At 44.5% G+C, this 21,672-nt stretch overlaps 1 protein-coding gene across 2 annotated transcripts in view; it reads left to right on the top strand.

The window, feature by feature from the left end:
* BRINP1 (BMP/retinoic acid inducible neural specific 1) overlaps positions 1-21,672 on the top strand; it is a 97,828-nt gene that overhangs the window by 32,225 nt on the left and 43,931 nt on the right. The window lies entirely within an intron of this gene.

Raw genomic sequence — 21,672 nt, 5'->3', positions numbered from 1 at the left:
TTTCGTTAGCAATGACATCTGCTTCAAAGACTCAGGTACAGTAGATGTAAAGCTCTGACGTAAGCAATGAAGGTGTGTGGGTACCCAGGTGATTACCACAATATAAAACCAATGTAGAGAGACAGACAGGAGCTCAGGGGAGAACCTGTCCGATGTGCATGTGAATGTATCATATATGGGCAAAGATGAAATACATGGACACACAAATGAGCACATCAAAACGCATCTAGCACTGTGCCCATGAACTTGAATGCAACTCTATATGCAAACCCAGCCATCTGCCTATTGTACATGCATTCACAAGCTGACATATCAATCTATACAATCACAGAAATGTCGGGGCAGGAGGGACCACGCAAGGTCATCTAGTCCATCTCCCCACGTTATGTTTAAGTATACCTCGTACAGACACACACCAACATTCCAGTTTTCACACAACTAATATTTACCTCTAGAAGTACTACCCACCCCAAGAACCCCAGAAACAAATGACCCCCCCAAATCATGAGATTGGCTTCAAAATCAGGAGACTTCTTTTTTAACAGAAATAATAAGTGTTGGGTTCTTTGTATTTGCCTTCTGCTTTCTAAGCCTTTAGGCTTCATTCACTGTGTGTTTTCAACCTTGTCTCTGCCATGCGGGCAGGGGACTGGACTCGATGAGGTGGTAGGGTTCCTATACACACATGTGGATAGGCCCCGGTATACAATTGCATAAGGCACCAATAAACACGCCAATACAAACAAATAGGTAGGAATGTAACACGGACGTAAAGGTAGCTCATTGCACTCACACACAGTAAAAACAAAAAAGATGGAGTGCACACACACACAATGTTTCCTAGGAGGCATTATTCCAGAAGCATCTGCAGATGTAGAATAACCCCACAATCTACTGGCTGAGACGCTGCACTGCGCCTCCAGCAGGTATGGCCCATAGCCTACAGACTCTGTTCTACCTTCCCCATTCAGAACTTCTCTGGGGGAAGAAGCAGCCTCCCGCTGCTCTAGTTTTTGCTGCCCCATTTCCCCCACAAACTCCACATCTCCTTGCGGCAGAGAACACATGTATGCTGCAGGGATTCCATTTCTGCTCTTGGGACACCTTCAGCACCCCCAAGTATATCAGGGGCTTCAAGGAGAACGGTGCAGGGCTGCTTATGACTCTTCTATGCAGTGTCTGCTCCAGGAGAACTCTCCTTGGCCAGCTAAGGGGCTTTTATGGCCCCGTAGGCCACCCCACTGGTATAGAGGGTCCATGGTGGGAAGGAGAATGCCTCCCACTTTATGCCTGATACGTGCTCAAACACCCCCAAGTATGTCTATACATATGCACGAGCATAAATCAGTGAACACCCACAATAAAATACACATAGACAAGTACAGGTGAAATGTACCATGCATTCCGACATTATTTTATATACTGACTTTGTGGAGTTAAATAATGGCGCTAAATGGGGGCGTGGGGTTAACAGCGGAATGGGGGAGGTATTAAGAGGCACCTAAGGAAGGGATACAAGTTATGTTTTCAAATTAGATAGGAAATGAGATGGACATTCATTGAGGGATCACGAGAGACAAGATAGCCCTTTGCAGATGGCAGAGATTGCAGAGGAGAAGGCTCTCATACCTAGAGCAGTGAGATAGTATGACTGAGTTGATGAGACATGGCAGGGTGGAGAGTAGCCAGAGAATCTCTGTGATAGACCCCAACAAATCCATAAAGGATTAAGGAAGCTGAGAGCAGTTCCAAACCAGACCCTCAAATGCATAGGGGAAAACAGTAATGGATCTGTTTGTCTGTGATGTTTCTAAGGCATCTGCCACCATAGTATCCCAAAGGATGGGGATGCTTCTTTGAACATGTGAGGATGTGGGCAGTACGTTCTGCAGCTGCTGGAATCTAGAGAGCTGGGATGATGTCATGATTCACAAGACATAGAAAACGTGGGGTGGGTCAGAGAGTTCAGAGCTAGGGGATAATGACACGGTTATGGGCAATGGAAGTAGTTGGACGGTGTGAGTCAAGAAAGGACATGAAAGAGTTGGAGTTGTGGCTAAGTCTTCTCCCCTTGCCCAAATATCAGACACAAATCACCCCAAGGACAAGTTCTTCCGAATGAGCAATAATAGTAAATCACTATATTGCATGCAGGACCCTGAGCTCTGGAATTCTACCCTCTGGTTTAGGTTAGGAGCCTATGAAGAAGCTGAGCTCTTTTGAAAATCCAGGCATCTGTGTCAATACTGGAGTTGCTGGGAGCGGCTCCCTTTTGAAAATCTGCTCCGCTTGGCCTTGATTCTGCTCCCGCTCAAGTCACTGGGAAAAAAAACAAAAACCAAAACCAATCTGCCGTTGATTTGAATGGAGCAGAATCAAGCCTTTATTTAGCTGTTCAACTGGGTACTGAGGACTTTTTAACAATCTGGTTCCAATTGAGGGTGCCGAGCACTAGAAAATCGGGCCCATTATTTCCAAATCCTCAGCAGGTATAAATCAGTGCGGCCCTTTTAAATTCAATGGAGCTATGCCAGTTTATAGCAGCTGAAGATCTGGCTCATAGCCCTCAAATCATCCAGAACATAGTGGGTTGTTAGCATTAGGGGTGGGCAAATCTCATTTTGCAGGCTCCACAATCTACTGCACAGGTCTGCAAAGCAAGCTGGAGTTCACAAAGTATCAAATTCTGGTTTAAAGACAAGTTTCCTCCTCAAGGGTGATTTTCTCACTGCATCTCCAAAGCCCGGTGTCGCTAGAATCCGAATCAGCCATCCCGACCCGTGAATTTCGAGTGGGTTCGAAATTAGGCAAAAAGGAGCTCACCCGTCCCTAATTGGAACACTGTAACTTGTTTAGTGGTGATTTCCCCAGAGTGTCTTGCTGTGAGGAAACATGGACACAGCACATTAGAACCGTGTCATTTACATTGAAAACCCTCAGAGATAAAGCCACTGCCAATGTTACGCAGCGACGTCAAGCAAAACACAGGATTTTCTAGCGTCTGCAGCCAACCTCACAAAAACCAGCCCCTCGTTCGCCCCTTTCCTGCCACAGCTGAAGCTCAGACATTTACTAGTAGGCCAAGCGCCTTACTCCGGTTGGCAAAGGCATCCAATGCAAAAGGACTCTTTCCCTTCTGCAGAGTTCCTATGGAACTGAACAGCCACTGATATTCTTTCCATAGAATGTTTAGCCACTGATATTCTTTCCATAGAATTTTTAAACCTGCCTCTAGAATTCTACCTTGGCGACATAATTCTCTGTTACATTCTGTAGGTGGATAGAACGGATCTCTCTCTTTATTCTGTTCTACAGGATTTTAGGGTAATTTCCTTAGAACCCTGAAATGATTATTTTGCTTGTACCCCTTAGTTTAGGTCTGTATCTCACCTTTGGTCTTGAGAGGTAGAGCGAAGATATGGAGAGCTGTTTTGTACTGAGCGTTGGGTCATGGACAGTATAGATAGAGCCAAGAGATGAAGAATGAGCATTATTCAGAATCAACTCCATGATAATGAGGCGGGTTTATGGTGCGGTTGAGGATGGAAAATGTTGCACTGATGACTGTCCTATGAGCTGTGATAATGTGGATGGGATGGCAGTGCTGATTTGTGGGCTGTCTGCATAGTCATCTAGGTGGAAGGGCACACAGTACTGGAAGCACAGTTTAATGTTTAAAGCTCAGGAATAAGAAAAATCTGAGTTCTGTTTGTGGTTCTGCCACAGATTCCCCATGTGGCCTTGGGCAAGTCACTTCACCGTTCTATGCCTCAGTTTTCACACCTGTAGAATGGAAATAACAATACTTGCCTACTTCCCAGAGCCATTCCAAGGCTTAATTCATTAATGTCTGTAAACTGTTCTGAGATCTTTGGATGTCCAGTGCTATAGAAAAACAAAGAATAATTCTTTTACTGAGTGGCTAATAAAGGACTGGCTTGATGGGGAAGCGGGGGGCATAATTGGGAGAGGAAAAGTGGAATTTCCAAATGCATTTATTTATTTCAGTTCCTAAGGAAAAAAGAAAAACAAAAAGTATCCATTCCAACCTCTAGACACTTTATCATCTCTTAAAATCACATACATCACCATACAATAAACACTGGCAAATTAAATGGGTGACAATACAAAGCTATTTTGTTACATAAGCTAGTTACAAAGAGGGCACCAAGTATATAGAAGAAGAAATCCAGGATTAGTTGTGGGTTACAGTGAACAGATTAATTAGAGCTGGTCAGGAGGAGGAAAGCCAGAAAAAAACCAAAATCAAAAATAAATTTGAAAAAAGAATTCCTAATTTTTGTTGAAATTTCAAAATTCATTTTAAAAAAATGTAAATATTCAGCCACCCTTTATATTCAAGATGTGATTCGGAAATAGTTTATAAAGAGTTGAGAAATGATTCATAGATGCCACATGCACGTTGCAGACACTAATGTGTGTGATAGCGATAGTTATAAGCATATCAACAGATGGTGTTATATATGGCTGTAAAGCAGGGTTATAAGCAAATCTCTAGACTCTATAACAATCAACTAACCATTAAAATATCTATGAATAATGCATTAACCCTTTATAGACTATTTATAAATGCCCTCAGTATGAAATACGATCAACATTTCAACCAGCTCTATATTATAATATTAATAAGTCATATCAATGATATGTAGACAGTCAACTTATCTGAGATCTTCCATAGCTCATCAAATAGTTTCATTGTTAACCTGAGATGGGCCAGAAAATCATTCCAGTTCTGGCCCCTTTGCTCTGGGTAAAAGGCCCGGAGTGGCATAAATGTGCCCTAAAAATCCCTGGGAGCATTGTGGGTGCTCAACAACTCTGAAATCCGATAGAAATTGCTATATCTAATGTTAGGCCCTCAACATGGTTCCATTTTGGCCAATGCATGCCCGTGGCTAGAGGAAAAGGCATCAGCAAACCAGAGTTCTGTTCAATTTTGCTATTGTCATCTTCCTGGCCCATTCGTTTGTTCATGTCACTCCTCTTTTTGAATCCCTTCACTGTCTATTGCATCACATTTAAACTATCAGTCACCTCCTTCAAGACTCTCTATACATTTTATCTTCCTTTGAGTTGAGTTACACGTTGGTCTCCCTGCCACCTGCCTTGCTCATATTCCTATTCTTCTGAGCCTGTCTGCCACTCTCCCCATCAGTCCCCTCCCTTCTTTCATCCACACCGCCCTGTGTGCATCATCCGACATCCCTGGAGTCATCCCCAAAGCCCTATCCCCTTTACTCTATGTCCTTCTTAAAACCCACTTCTGCTGCGCTGTCTATAGAGCATCTCGTGAATTTGTATAGAAAATCCCCTGTATTGCTCCACATCCCCGACCTCTGTCTACTTGTCTGTGCAGCCGTCTTCAGACAGTCAGTTCCTTGGGACAGGGGCTGTCTGACTCTTCCTATAGGTCAGAAAAGTCTCTAGCTCATGACGAGTGCTGCCACAAACAAACAGAACAATCATCAACATCCTGGGTCTCTTTGGGTGAGTCACCTCACCTCCCTCTGACTCAGTTTCCCCATCTGTATGTAACCCCAATGTAACTCTGGCCTTCTCTAGTGGTGGCTTTCCACATTGAGAGAGAGTTTGATGAGCCTGCTATAGCCTTCCCTAACAGAACAGGGTCTTTTAAAATGAGAGGTCCCACATTCAGTCCCCACAGCTGTTGACCCTCTACATGGTAAAGGGTTAACAAAACCCAACTCTGTAATGCAATGTGAGCTCCGTGGGTGACAGGTGCCATAGGAGTGAGGTAGCATTAATTCTATCCTTCATTTTCAGCCTGGAGTGCAGGTTTATGTGCCTGGACAGCAGTGACAGGGGTGTGATGCCTGCTCTATGTCCGTTCATAGGGCTAAGGACCATTTTCTAGCCAACCAGTGAGAACTTGATTCACATTTACACTGAAGCCCCTTTATGCCACTCCTGATGTGCAAAGGGACTTTAAAGTGAGCATAAATGTAACATAGTCCCACTTTTAGTCCCTTTATGATGCCAGAGAGGTGTAAAGAGGCCAGAGTGTATATGAGAATCAAGTGCTAATTCTTGAAATGGTGCGTGTGTGTGTGTGTGTGTGTGTGTGTGTGTGTGTGTGTGTGTGTGTGTGTGCGTGAGTGAGAGAGAGAGAGAGACGACGAAAGCCAAAGCTAAAATCTTCTCCATTCAGAGTATGCCCCTTCCCAGTGCCACTTCACCAGGCTATTGTTAGGTTTCGTTTTCACTCTCGTTCACAACCCATCTGGATTTGCAGAAATCATTAAATAAAGACTGCAGAATAGAGCGTCTGCGTGCCAAGGAGGAGAGTCACACCCCAGGTTAGTCTGCAAAATAACACTTGTCAAGTCAGACACATTCCCCCCCTACCCCAGCTTTTTTTTCCAGCAAGTTCCCTATTGTGTGAGCAACGGTGACATTTCTTCCCACTAAGAAAGCTGCAGAGAAGATCAAGCTGTCGTTCTACATTGAGAGCATTTATCAGCATTAGCAGAGAGGTGCCTGCAATGGGCTACTCACCCCAGCCCAGCCCAGGTCTAATTATCCACTTCACACTGTAGGCTGTGTCCTGTATCACTTACCCAGCCTCACAGACTCCTTGCCTAGTACAGTACCGCACAACGTGCAAGACTCTGGTGGGAATTCTCAGAAGTTGAAAGGAAATTGACTTTACACTGACTTTTTAGACCCCAAAACAAAATATGGACACTCCCCAAATGGATAGTTTAGAAAATAACCCACTACCTACCTACCAATTAGCTGCCTTCTCAAATTACAGGTTAGGAGTTTGGTGTAGTCTCTTCATTGCCTCTGTGATGAAACCTGGAACTCCTATTCTTAACTATGCCTTATCTTAAAGTCTCTCTGTCTCTCACTTATACCCCATGGCAAGCTTTCTGTCCAACTATAAAAGGGGTAGCCGTGTTAGTCTGGATCTGTAAAAGCAGCAAAGAGTCCCGTGGCACCTATAGACTAACAGACGTATAGGAGCATGAGCTTTCGTGGGTGAATACCCACTTCTGCATTTTGTTCTGGCACCAGTAGCGCATAGGGAGATGCCATCTGCATCTGAAGAAGTGGGTATTCACCCACGAAAGCTCATGCTCCTATACGTCTGTTAGTCTATCGGTGCCACAGGACTCTTTGCTGCTGTCCAACTATTGTAGCTTGGATGCCAATAACATCTGAAGGAATATTACCAAAAATATTACCAAGACTCCTCTCCACTGCATTCAGGAACCTCTTTCCTCTTGTATAAATGGACAGGCTCCTTTATATTTCTTATTCTCTGCTTTGGTTTGGTTTTTTAGTCACACTGCAATTCTGGTGACAGCCAGTACGTTTTCATACGAGGGTTTTACTCTCTCAGTGTAAAGAAGACATCCTCTTTTATGTTTCTAAGCTGGAGGTGAGATGATTTTCAGCAGTAATGTAGCAGTTGAAGGACTGAAGGAGAAGAGATGAAAGGAAGTTCTTGTTGACTGTGTGGAATAAGCAATGGGATGCTACAGATCACTGCATGTAAAAAAAAAAAAAGAAATTTACATAGTTTACATTATGCATGTAAACTAGTGATGTACATTGGTTTGTAATCAGTAAACACCTTGTAAATAAATGTGTGTAAACCAGGAATTTAAATCAATTTACATAATGTGTGTAAACAATGAAACCTTCCAGTGTGCTCCTCAATGTAAACGTTCATCTGAAAATGACACTAACACAAGTTTACGCAACTTTATGAGAGAGATGCAAAATGTACATTCCCATCTCACTGCTCTCACACTGCAGCTTGGCAAAGACGACACATTCAGGAGACTGGCGTAAACCAGCCAATTACATCACGTAGTTACTCGTTTACCCACAACCTTCATTTTTCATGCAGTTCAGGGACCAGTGTTGTTACATTCCCTGCATAATGAATCTCCATGCATATGGATAACCGTTCATATATTTGCATAAAGGAGAACAAAGGCAGGGATGGAGGATGATGGGGCTTGCTGGGGCATGTTTAATACTCTGCAAAATCCTGGCGGTTGCTAGGTCATACAGCCAAGGAGTTTGGCCTTCATCTGGGTTTGATGAGCAGCTGTTCTGGCTGCATTTGGATTCAGATGGTCAGGGTTTCAGCATATCAGTGGCAGCTGTGATATCAGACATCCCTCCTCATCTTTAATAATCTTGAGGGGCGCTGACCGAGGAAAGCATAAATTGCCCCGAAAATTAATAAGCTTAGAAATCATTCCATGCTAACATCTTAGAGCCAACCATCTCTCCAAACTTTGGGAAAGGTCAGGTCCTCCTTTGAATTTAGCAGCTGAAACCCATGTCTTCAGGAGGGTGGCACAAGGAGCATAGGACAGAAGACACCACATGCTCTTGGGCCTCGAAGGGAATTCTGTTCCCTCTCATTTCTCACCTGCATGAATCCCTTTCTTATGGAGTGATGAGGGATCCACTCTCCTCTACGTACATCAAGTTTTGGGATTATTCACAGTGCTCCACCCACCGGTCTCCTCCGCACTGCTCCGTAGTGGATCTCTCTAGCACTTAGCTGGGCTTTCCATGTTCATTGCAGATGTCTGAAGGCAGGCAGACCTAGGCCTTGTGGCTTAAGAGCCGTTTAAAGGTTAACAAGCCAAGGAGAAGCCGTCACTCAACCTTGTGGGTAGGCTTTTAATTCCACTTGTAAAACAGGGAGATGCTTATTTCTGCAGAAGCAGTTATGTAAAAAAGGAGTCATCAGATGTTTGATGCAAGGAATAATTTTGTTCTGGCACCAGTAGCGCATAGGGAGATGCCATGACTCTACCTTTTATAGCTTTTTCTATTTCTGGATCCCCCTATAATTTTTTCCCCTGTGTTCCAAGTCTTACTTCTTCTTCTTTTATTCTGTCTGACTCCCGCCCACTGACCTCTGTAAGTGCAGCAAGATAAGCCCCATTTGAACCAGCAATTGGAAACATCCACGCTGATTTCCCATGCGCATCTTACGGACCCACTGTTGGACAATGCAAGTGCAGTCAGAAACCAAGGGCCGGTCTCCTGAAAAAGCATGATTGCAAGAAGGTATAAGGGAATCGGCAGCCCCTGGAGATAGAGTAGGAGGGAGAGGAATTTTGGCAAGCCTAGGGTGACAGGGATTCTTCTGCAGGCAATGAGAGATCCATTACATACTCCTTCAGGGCAGGTCGTGCAATGTGCAGTGGCTTATGTGTGCACACAGGAGATGTCATGTAGCCGCCTGCACCGCTCTTAAAGAGCTGATTATACAGGTATATCAGGGCTTCTGCAGCCGGCAGTAGCAAAGGTGTCATCTCTGAATGGTGGCGCAGGGGATACCAAGTATCTGATGCCAGGATCACGCTTCAGGGCCATTGTTAGTTGGTGACCGTGCTCTGTAACTGATCGCGCGCGGGCATCTCTCTCCTTCTCCAGCCCTTGGAGACTATTTCCCATGCACCTCGCTTCACAGAGCTCCACCCGGACACAAGTCATTTACAATAAAATATTTACAGGAAGCTGCAATGAGGCCGACTTCACAGGGGAGTAATTTGTCCTGGTTAAATAACTTCTCCCATCAGGTGAGGCCTGTGGCTGGGGGAGGAAAAGCCAGAGCTGACAGATCTCAGCGCATTGGCATTCCATGAGCCTGCCTGGTGTGGAATCAGACTGCAGGGGGGATGCTAGGTCCTTGCAGCAGAGGCTTCACCCACACTGTTAAATGGAGAAGGGATGACCCCATCTTCATCCGGCCTGGGAAATCCTCCTCTTCCTTGACCTGCTCCTGCTGCCTCTTGGTAGGCATTCCTCGTGGTCTGGGATAAATGAAGGCAGCTGTGAATGGGGCCAGATTAAGGGGATGGGATTGTCAAAAGTGCCTGATGGATTTAGAAGCACACGTCCCACTGAAAATCTGCCACAGTGCGTGCCGGCCGATGGTCCCTGCTCCTGCAGTTCGAGGATGACATCAGAATCTAAGCTTCCATTAAACGAACAAACCCAAGCCCTAGGGCTTGTAGTAGCAAAGGAAAACTTGAAAACATGACCCAGGCAGTGAAGTCTGCCTGAGTCTGCAGACAGGCCCCAGCAGAGGGAGGAGCAGCAACCTCCAGAACCAGCAGGGAAGCCATCTGGCCCCCAAACCTGCCACCAGAGCAGACCGAGCCTCCAACTGTCCTGGATGCTCCCCCTTATGCTGCTTGTGGGAGGAAATGAGGGCCCTGTGACCACTCCTGCTGCTGCTGGAGTGGGCAGAGCCCCCGCCACTGGTCCACATTCTGCTGGACCTCCCATGCCTGACTGTGAGTCCTCCAACAGGTGTGTAAGAAAAAAAAACCCCAGCCTCCCTTTGTAATAGAGCCATAGGGTTAGACGGGACGTCTAGTCTACCCCCCTGCCAAGATGCAGGATTTGTTGTGCCTAAACCATCCAAGCTAGGTGGCTATCCAGACTCTTTTTGAAACCGTTCCCTCTTGTCTTGCCCTCTGTGGCAAGAGAAAACAATTTTCTCCATCTTTTTTATGGCAGCCTTTCAGGTATTTGAAGACCGCTATCATGTCCCCCCTTAATCTCCTCTTTTCCAAACTAAACACACCTGTAATCGAGAGCCTCTTGGGTCCCTCTCCTAAGGGAAGTCATTTAAAAGCAGTCTGGACAAAGCACTGGAGAATATACTTTACAGAACAATCCTGCCTTGGCCAGGAGTTGGGAGGGGAATGTACTCCATGTCCAATAGGCCTTTTCCATCTTTCAAGTGGATTCACTCACACACCTGATTCCTTATCTTCAAACTGATCAGCTCTGTGTGGAGGAGTGTGGTGTGACAGCGGCCAATCAGCTCTCCTTGAGCAACTCACCCACTGAGGGCACAGTCAGCTCCCCACACTTTACCATAGCATTCAGCCTCGAAGCACAACCCTACCCCACCTGTCACTGGTTCTCAGCCTGCTGTGCTGGGCCAAAGGGCCTTTGCTAATACAGCTTCTGCTAATGTTTTGCCCTTCCTTAGAGATTCCAGTCTCTGCCTGGACCCTAATCAATTCTTAAGGGCTAAACGGTGCCTGTTGGGCACAGCCCGTTGTAAGGGGCAAAGTGGAGGTCCACAGCTCTATTCTGCCTCCTGGAACTCCCTAGCTGCATAGCAAGGGGACTGACTGTTATGCCCCTGGAAAGGCTACAGCATACTCTCCTCATCGCCTGCTGATCAGGGGTCAGAGAAGTGATGGAGAGGTGGCTCCCCCAACTCCCAGCCATCCCGTTCAGGAAGGGTCAGGGAGGATCCTAGCTATTCTTCCCAAGGCAGAGCATCTAGGAACCAGCCCCTGGATTCTCTCACACTCAAGGGATGCTATTCTGGGCAGGAGTTCTGGGGAAGAGAAAACGTTCCTGTATGTCACGGCCACCATCTTGGCCATCAAAGCGGGGATCTTCTGAGCTGAAAGCAGGAGCTGCTACGGCTTGAGCTAAAGAGCCAGACTCTGTAGTTGGCAGCTGTGACTGACTCGCAGAGGAAGACACACAACACACATAGACCAATAGGTTACACTTACTCCTCCCCTGTCCCCCACCACTGCATGGAGGTGTAAGTAAAGACCAACCACAATTCAACCCTACGTGGGGGCGAGAAGGTAAATGTGGACAGTTGTTTTTCAGTCATGCATCCAGCACAGCCTGTTTCAATTTTTTTTCTATCTTACTGTTTCCTTCCCGCTCAGCAAATGAGAGCCCCTCTGCTGAGTATTCAGCATTAAATATTTCAGTATTGGCTTCCAGCTCTTGAGAAATACCAAAAAGAACATTACTTTTTACTTCCCTCCAAATGTCTGGGTTCTCCTTGGGGAGTCCGCACTCCTAGTCTGATCAGCACTAATAAGAGAGCTGTGGGGGGAGAGGGAAATATAAGTTGCAGGGTTGATGGAGAGAGGAAGGGAAAGAGAAGGAGGTTTGTTCCGTTCATCCCTCGTTCAAGCTGAAAGAATAATCCCTAAACAAATATAATGTACTCCTTCATTTTGCATCTTGTTTTTCATTAGCAGAATGTGAAATTCTGAGATGTATTCACGAGGCAAAATGACACGCCAATTTCTTTGCAGTTATGTTTCCCTCTTGATGAAAGGCAAGCATTTGAGATTTGGTATAATGAACCAACACAGCACAGATTTCAGTGTTGCTAATTCTGGAAATTTTAATGAGAATGTCATTGTGCCTGGTGTTTTTTCTGGAAGCCCCAGCACCTGGAGTCCTGTGATTATGTGAGAATCTCAGATAATTTATTTTTGCAGTAGGTTTCTAGCCCTCATGGTTGCAGAGAAAAACTTGAAAACGTGGCTCCAAAATATTCAGAAAGCAGGAGGCAAGGTAAACCCCCCAATTATATTTATCTTTTACAAATGTCATGAATTTTAAGTGAATCCCATGATTTTTTAACTCTTGATGCTGGCGATAGTGCTATAACGCTTATGATGCCATTTTTGTTATCTAATTGGATGTCTTCCATAAACTAACAAAGCCAGCAAAGATTCCAAATTTTGAATATCGCACGCCGATATACAATTCAATCACAAGTGTAAACGCCTCAGAGTAGCACTGTCTTGCTTTGTGTTTGCCCAGCACCTCGCCCAGTTGGGCCTTCATCTTTATCAAGGATGCTACCGCAACATAAATATTACATAAAATTATATTCATAGAAATAATATAAGTAACAACATCAATAACATTGATCATAATAATATTGGTAATAGTTTGAGTTTAAAAGTAGCCTCTGTAGCCTTAAAAGCATTTGTACTAGTAAAGCTCAATTGCTTGAATGTGCATGAAAAAGCAAACTGTAGAACATCCACATACAATTAAACATTCATTTATTCTAGCAACTTCCAACCTACCATCATATTTTTCACCAAACAGTCACATTATCGTGGAAACACATAAAAATACTCTAGCGCCATCTAGCTAACTCCCAGAGCAAGTCACATCAACCATTCAATTTCAGATGAACCGTACATGATCTTGGGTGAACACCAGATTAGGCTAAGCTTTGTAAAGAGACAATGTAAACAGCTGCACAAAGGAAGCCATTTATTTGCATTCACAACTAGTTTTACGGGTCCTGCAAAATCCAGGAACTATGCTACATGTTTCTGAGTGCCATCTACTGGCACCTTATCTATTGTCTAATTATTTACATGTATACAGACACAAGAGCACTCCTGTAACAAGCTTCATTTTGAGTTTTTGGATTTGTTCTTATGCCAAACTCAAAGCAACCATTAGAGTTGCGAATACAAGGGAAGGAAGGCTGTGTCATCACTGTGAAGTTCTAGATGGACCTGGTGAGGGAACATGACGTTCTAGGTGGCTGCAGAGTTCTTGCACTATTGTCACAATTGCAGCTGGATGGAACATTTTCAGCTCAATCACATTTTGTCAAACCATACTGTTTCGTGAGAACCAAAATGTTTTGCAGAGATGTACTGGTTCCAATGAAGTTGCCATTGGAAATGGTTTTGAAGACTTTCTGGTCACTTCTGATCAGAGGCAGAGAGGAAGTGAGTGCTGAAAACAGATGTTTCAACGTTTCCAAACATGTTTTTGTTCCAGTGCAGAAGGAAAACAAATGACAAAACCTTGAAAGTTGCTGCGAACCAAAAATCTCATCCTTTGGACAGCACCAGTCACAATCAATATTTGAACTTTTCTGCTTGCCAGACTCTCGAGCTTTGTCTCGCTATGGTAATAGGCAATGAACCATCCAGTGTGCATGTGTATGCTGCTTAGCCCCATTAGGCCCTAAGCTGTTAACAGTATAAACTCCAGGGCTAGAAGACCTGAACAGATGGTGTCAAGTATCAGAGGGGTAGCCGTGTTAGTCTGAATCTGTAAAAAGCAACAGAGGGTCCTGTGGCACCTTTGAGACTAACAGAAGTACTGGGAGCATAAGCTTTCGTGGGTAAGAACCTCACTTCTTGCATCTGAAGAAGTGAGGTTCTTACCCACGAAAGCTTATGCTCCCAGTACTTCTGTTAGTCTCAAAGGTGCCACAGGACCCTCTGTTGCTCTGAACAGATGGTGCTCTCTGCTCCCTCTGTTGGGGAGAAGGGGAAAAAGCCAGCTCTGGCCAGCTTCATTCACCTGAATTATACTATTGTTTACCCATAATTCCACCTTTTGTTGCTTTGATTGCTATGTGTTTGTGTTTCGATGTGTTGATGTGATAATAGATTATTATCATTACTATACTTGGGAAATGGAACTCAAGTAATAGGGGCCCATGCTTTGGCCACCAGAGGATCTGCCTCTGTCCTTGATGTCACCCTGAACTACAGCACTGCCAACACATCCCTCCTCTGACACAGGTGCTAGCACATGGACAAGGAGGAATAGTCTACGCAGGGACCACTAGGGCATGTTCAGCACCCGTATAGGCTAGGGCGACCCTAATTTGCACCTAGTTGCAATGGCCCCCACAGGCCATTAGGGGGATGTAGAATCATACAACCCCCTAGTGGCCTCAAGCCACCTCACTTGGCCCATCTCTCTGCATCCTGAACTGTTTGGAGATAGCACTCCGCTGTGGTATTCTCCAGGATGGGACTCACACCTGCACCATGGTCCACTTCCAACAGCCAGCATAGCTAGTGCAAAGAGGCCATGGTGTAGTGGGGGAGATGCTCCGTGGTATGCAGCGTCGGTATGAAGTCATAGGTAAGCCACAGATTTGTTATCCTAAAGTGTAGCCGGGTATGTGTGCGAGGGGGCAGGCGTGTAAGGATCAGCCAGCATGTGTAGACATTTTTAATGGCTCTATGCTGCCTCTTCTTCGGTCTGTGCTAGTGGAAATCCTTCTCTTAGCATGATAGATTTTATTCAATTTTTAAGAGCTCTTCATTTTTCATTTGGGAAGGAAAGTTGGAGCTGCTTCCAATCTGCAATCAATCAGCCACCATTGCGGAAGAGATACAAGGAAGCTCTCTTGCTTTGTGGGAACCTTTATCTTCCTTGTGAGCTCACAGAAGTTAATATATTTCTGAATGGAGGAGAGAGAGAGAGAGACAGAATATGCAGCCAGCACATCGCCTGCCTAAACCTTGCAAACTGCCTTGTTGTTAGCGCTAACCCTACAAAAAGTCTTCAGAACAACACAACACAATATGGGCTTATAGAGAAAGGAAGCAAATCACATGTAAATGTACATACGGCCAGATTTTTAACGGTATTTAAGAGCCTAAAGATGCAGAGGGATTTTTTTTTCATTGTCTCATTGTTTCCATGTATTCCTGCGTCTGTTTGAATCCATCTGTTGTCTCTTGTTTTCTATTTAGTTTGTCAGCTCTTTGGGGTAGGGACTCCGTGTGTGTTCCATGCTTGGTCAGGACCAAGCACATCGGGGTCCTGGTCGGGGATTAGGACCAGGCTATGGTAATACAAATCATTAATAATAATAGTAATTTTCAGAAGTGCCCATGTGTCTACATCGTATATCTTTCAAGAGGAGTTAGATGCTTAGCAGCACTTGAAAATCGCACTAGGCACCTATCTGCATCTTTAGGTGCCTAGATATCTTTCAAATCTGGTCCTTAGGACATTGATCTTCCACTTTTGTTTTCAAAAATGACAGCCATCACTTCATCAACATATGCACGATGTGTTGCTGTCCTAGAAAAATACCCAAATAAGAGAAATATTAAGGGTTCGGACTCCACTTCTGGAGAACTGTAAACTCTTCAGGCCATGAAGATGTCTCCTTTCTGTGTCTGTACAGCACTCATCACAATGAGACTCCACTACTAAATAAAACCTTTGGGCACCACCATAATATAAATATTTACTCCTAATAATATCAATAAATCACCAGGGACATACTCATCCAGAAAGGAATAACAACAAGCACTTGTATAACTAGGATTGGAAGGATTAGATTTTTGTCGGCAAATGTCGGTAACTGTCAATTTCACCGTGCAGGCAGGAACTGACAAAATAGCTATATTTCCATCGATAATAATCAAAATGTACAGAGAGAGACCAAGTAAGAAAACACGCTCCTTGAGAATTTATTGCATTCTGATTTAAGGATCTTTACTTTGTATATTTTGACATGTGATGTTGACAATTGGCATTTTAACCGTTATAATGCTGTAACTTTTTGAATCTCAATGTCTGTTGACATTTGATAATTACTGCCTGACCCCCTTCTCCCACAATAATGCCCACAACTGTGAAAATTTAAATAAATACAAATGGGAAAAAAAATGCTTAAAATCCACAACTGTGAAAACTTAAATAAAAAAAACAAAGCTTTAAAATAAACATTGATATTATCCACTGAAATTATTTAAAAAAAAAATAGAATTCAGACAAGCCTATCTATAGGATCTTTCATCTGAGGATCTCAAAGCACTTAACAAGTGTTAATTAAGCCTCCTAATGATAGCTGAGGGAAGGATTTTTTAAATGAATAATTTACTAGTAAAATATAATGAAATTCATCATATTTATTATTCATGGATATATTCGTCAAAACATAGCAGCTTGGTTGTATTGCTAGGTAAATCATTTATAATGTGCATATATTCCTCAAACAATTTATACAAAACTACTTTGAAATGTGTAGAATAAGCTATTCACTGATGATTATTAACCAGCTTAACTCACAATCCCCCTGTGAAGCAGGGAAGTATTAGGTTATAAACTCTTTGAGGCTGGCTCTGTCTTTTTATTCTGTGTTTGAATAGTGCCTGGCACAATGGGGTTCTGTTCCATGAGTGGGTCCCCCTTTAGGTACTACAACAATACAAATTAACAACAATAATAATAAATAAATATTATCCTTATTTTACACAAGGTTTAACTTAGGTGGAGAGAGGTCAGACGACTTGCCCATAGTCACAGAGAAATTAAGTGGCAGAGCCGAAAGAGGACACAGGAATTGTTATTTCCATTTTCCTGCTCTAACTACTAGACCACACTCTCCTTGCAGAGCCAAGAAGAGAACCCAGTTGTCCTGGCTCCTCATCACCTATTCAATCACACTCATCTCCCCGGGCCAGAGAGAGAACCTGGGAATCCTGACTCCCAGTCCCCTGGTCTAATTGCTAGATTACACTCTCTTCTCAGTGTTCGGAAGAGAACCCAGGAATCCTGAAACCCAGACCCTTTCTAGATCCCTTTCTTTCTGTCTCCTGGGACAGCAAACTCCTGTAAGCTGGTGTCGTTTGAAAGGAACATCAGCAGAGAGAAAGCACAAGGCTCACACTCCTTCTGACTTCCACTGACATTTGTGTCCAGCAATCCCAGAAGGCCTTTCATGCCTTTACTGGTGTCAAATATCACAACCTCTCCCTCGGGTTTTATTAGGAAAGCTGATGCCGAATTACCCAGCCTCCTCCCACACAATAAAAAGTGTTTATAACCCTGTAAATTCCAACATATCAGCAGCTTGTTACGAAGAGAAAAGGTCATTTGGAGAGAAAAAATGTGTCATTCCCTCGGAAATTCTGGCTTAATATATACGAGCGAGTCAGCACTGGAAAAAATATTGCTTGATATGATAAAGTCTCATAATAGAAAATGTTGCTGCAATACAGGGCTCGTTTCTTCAGATAAATATTTAATATAGATCACTAAAGATTCATCGAGTACAGAAAAGAGTCTGTCCTCTGGTTGGTGTAAAGAAAACATCTTCTCGTTAATTTATTATGGAGCCTGAAATGAGAAAAAACTCATGGAGAGAAACGTAGGGTGCAGTTTCCATAGAGAAACAGAGCATCACATTAGAATATATTTAGTGTGTAGGCAGAAGCCTTCCCATGACCAGCTGCACCATGGAGTTTGCCTCATGGAAAATCCCAGTAGGAAGAAGTATGCATGTAGAAAAACGAGTCCACGGACTCAGAGGGTCTTACTGGGAATAGTTTGACTGTTTCCTGATAATTCCTGGTTTTCCAGAACTGGGAAAGGGCCAGGTGGAAATCTCTTCAACATGGCCCGGACAAGTTCTCATTTAATGGAATTCTAGTACATCTAGGTCCTCACAGAACTTTATACTCCAAGGATGAGTCTCAGCCCAGGTCCAGAAGGTCGGTGTATGGGAGATATCATCAGCATGTCTCTCTATTGGTACTTTCACATTAATAAAAGCAATAGCTTCAAGGCTAGGAATGGCCAAAGTGGTGGACCATAGACAAAAGGCATCCATGGAACTCTACAATACGGCTTGCCCCCTCTATCAAACACTGCTGGGTCCCAGCATTCATGCTCCATTTTGATCCAAGTGGCTCCACCACACTACATGCTGAGATATGTAGTTTATATGGGCCATGGCTCTGTATTAAAGATGAGAATATCTCCAATTCTTCCATTTGATGGAAATTAGGGGCCACCATTGGTTTCCTGGCAAGCTGCTAGCAAAACTCCCACTTGGGCACAGTTTGAGCACCTTGGTCTGTCCCCAAGGAAGGGGGGTTCATTCATGTTAGAGTAACGTAGCAGCAAAAGCCAGGTGTCAGGAAAGGGGGTCTTGGCTGGATCTTAAAGGCTTGTTCTGCTTTTCGACTGAAGTGTATAAAGGCTTTTCACTGGCCGTTTCCTCAGGGAGTTGCATACAATGTGTGGGGATCATTTCATTGGTGGCTGCACTCTCTGGAATTCTCTTGGACTCCGTAGGCAGTGAAGGAAGAATCTAGTGGCCTAGGAGTGAGGGACAAGCCTTCTGTGTAACACGGAGTGCGGCTGAGTTTGGTTGGATTGACAGATACCATGCAATACTACTTTATTTCCTACGCATTGTTCATACAAACCGCATCCCTGACCACTCTGCAGCACTAACTAGGACACTTGCAGAGATAAATCATAAATAATAGCAGAGGGAACACCAGGAAGGGGGGGAAAAAAAGATATGATTTCAGCTGAGATTGAAATGAGATGGGGGATCAATGAGACGGAGAGACATGTGAAGGGTGATTCCAAACGGCCAGATCTGCTGAGGTGAAGCATCTCGCTCTAACAACGTGTGAAGGGGGAGGAAGGTGGTGCTTAGATGAGGAGCAGGCATGGGGGAAAGGAGCAGAGATCTGAGCATGATTAGTGAGAGAGAAAGAAGAGGGGCATGACATTGGAGAACCCCTTTGGAAGGCACCTGGCCTGGACATGAGAAGTGGCTTTGCTGTGGAGAGACTTTGACCTAATGCCATCAAGCCTGTTCGTCTGTCCGTGTCTGGTAGCTTACTAGGGGGTTGCTTTCTCTGCTCTCCTGATTTGGCTTTTTCCACTAGACAGAATGTTCTGGAAATGTGTGTGTCAAACATTCCACAGAAAACTAGGCTGCACACACAGTTCTCCTCCAGGAGAGAGGAGGAGGAAAGATCAAACCAGACGGGAAGGATATTAGTCATGTTGCACAACGCGCTGCTGGAAGGGGATCAGATCCTAGGGTGATGAGGGTGGCATGAAAAGAGAAGAGAATAGCTTGTGTTGACATATACAATGTAACCAACAGAAGAGGATCCCCCCACCCCAAGATCCCTACTATTCCTAGTTGTTCTCACAAGGCAACTGAAGCCTTGCCTGTTCTCTGTAGTTCCCCTCCCGTCCGGTTTCAGAAGGACCAAACTATGCACGCTATTAGCTGACTCCACCTCTCACAGCTCATCATGGGAGCCTTAACTACCCACATCGGCTTTTCCTATAATCACCTCAGTGCCTTTTACCCCACTGTCCATAATGAATGGCGCACTCTCCCTTTTCAGCCTCGCCAGGTCACTCCCAGGGCTGGTTGGAATCTTTTCACATTTGGGGGGGAAAAAAGGAATGAAAAAGAAATCTGTGAATTCTCTCCCAGCTTCCCCCCCCCTTTTAAAAGACCAACTCTAATCCCTACCCTTTCCTCCGAATCTCTCCTCAGGACCTAGTTCTGCCATGATGCTCAGAAGAAACTGATCAGGGTGGGGTGAAGGGATGGCAGGCACGTGGAGGTGTATTGATTTTAATATATACGGCACATTTGGGCTATATCCCTCTCCTCTCCCATGGGGGCTGTTAGGCTGCTTGTGTTCTTAGGCCCCTATACTGCAGATGACAACAATTCAGGGGGACTGTATGGAGGCCCCTTGGCTTCAGCATGGCCCCGTGTGAGAGTTGCAGTCCCCCCATTTGACCTCACTTGCCAGATCGGGGACTTAGATCATAAGCCCTTGGAGGCAGGGAACGTGTCTTTCTCTGTGCAGACAGCACCTAGCACATGATGGCTGCTACCAGAATACAAATAATAAACAAACAGATGATAACGCTACACTCTAGCTCAACCCCAAGGAGTTATGCTCAATGCAGGCATCACTGGGTGAATTCTGTGGCTGAGGTTATGCAGAAGATCAGAGTAGGTCATCACAATGGTCCCTTCTGTCATTAAAATCTGTTAATCTAATAGTAAGAGGGGTGAGGAGGAGAAATGGATTACTGACATGAGGAAAGCCACCCCTGGGATGATATGGAGCTGATAACTGGTACCTGTCCACCACACACAATATCTGCTCAGCAAGCCCCTGTTACAAGCTAGCCCCTGTTAGAGATAGTATCATACCACCTCTAAAAGTCCCTCAGAACTTTGCATGCCCTATGCTGTGTTCTTGCCCTCCCTTTAGCGCCCCCACTGGAGCGAGTCACAGCTATAATCCATGGACATGAAAATGATTTTATAATAAGATTTAAATGCAGCCGAAATACAATGCCAAACAAAATCGGAAAACAATCAGTCAGAGAAACTCAGCTCCAGCGATGAGTGTGCGACTCAGAATGGTTCAGTGCTCAGGAAGACTGAGGCTCTAAATACAGCCACCACCTGCCCTTTAAAATACTGGCATCCACAGGAAAGCAGACAGATGGACAGATGGAAAGATGAGAAAGACAGAGCACCTGATACTGCTCCTCTTGAAAGTCAATAGGCGTTTTGGCATCAACTACAACTGGAGCAGGATCGGAGCCAGAAACACACTTTCAATACTGGATTCTGGGGTAGGGTGATCAGACAACAAGTGTGAAAAATCAGGATGGGGGTGGGTGGTAATAGGAGTCTATAGAAGAAAGACCCAAAAATCGGGACTGTCCCTATAAAATCGGGACATCTGGTCACCCTATTCTGGGGTGATTGCATCACAGAAGGAACTAAAGCTGGGTAAATACCCCAGCAGCTGGATTTGGTAGGGATTTGGTTATGAGGATGGAGGCAGTGAGGTCTATTTATTATTGTGAATCCTGTGAGAGTTGGTGTTGGTTTGTTTTTGTCTTTAAGCCCCAGCTCCTGGAGTCACATGCTTGTTTCTCAGCTTTCATTATAATAATAATAATAATAATAATAATCTGTCTCTCATAGCTGCAGAGAAAAGCCTTAAAGAGGATCCCTAAAAGGCTCAAAACCCAGAAGAGAAATAAAAAGAACCCCAAATGTGTTCTATTTTTTGTAAGATCTCATGATTGTTTTGGGCCTGACTCATGGATTTTGAACAGATGGGGTTGGGAATACAGCTGTGCATCCAGACAGCTCAGCAGCCTACTTCTCTCTGGGTAGCCTGCCCAGCTATGTGGGTGGGCATAGGGGTGGGGGGAAGCAGAACCATAACTGTCTCTGTTCTGCCCTCTTTGGATCACCCCTCGTGAGTAGTCAGTTAT

Source organism: Chrysemys picta, chromosome 18, assembly GCF_011386835.1.
Source record: "Chrysemys picta bellii isolate R12L10 chromosome 18, ASM1138683v2, whole genome shotgun sequence".
NCBI classification, from domain to species: Eukaryota; Metazoa; Chordata; order Testudines; family Emydidae; genus Chrysemys; species Chrysemys picta.
The sequence above is the reverse complement of the archived record's forward strand: the minus strand, read 5'-3'. Positions and strand labels throughout refer to the sequence as shown.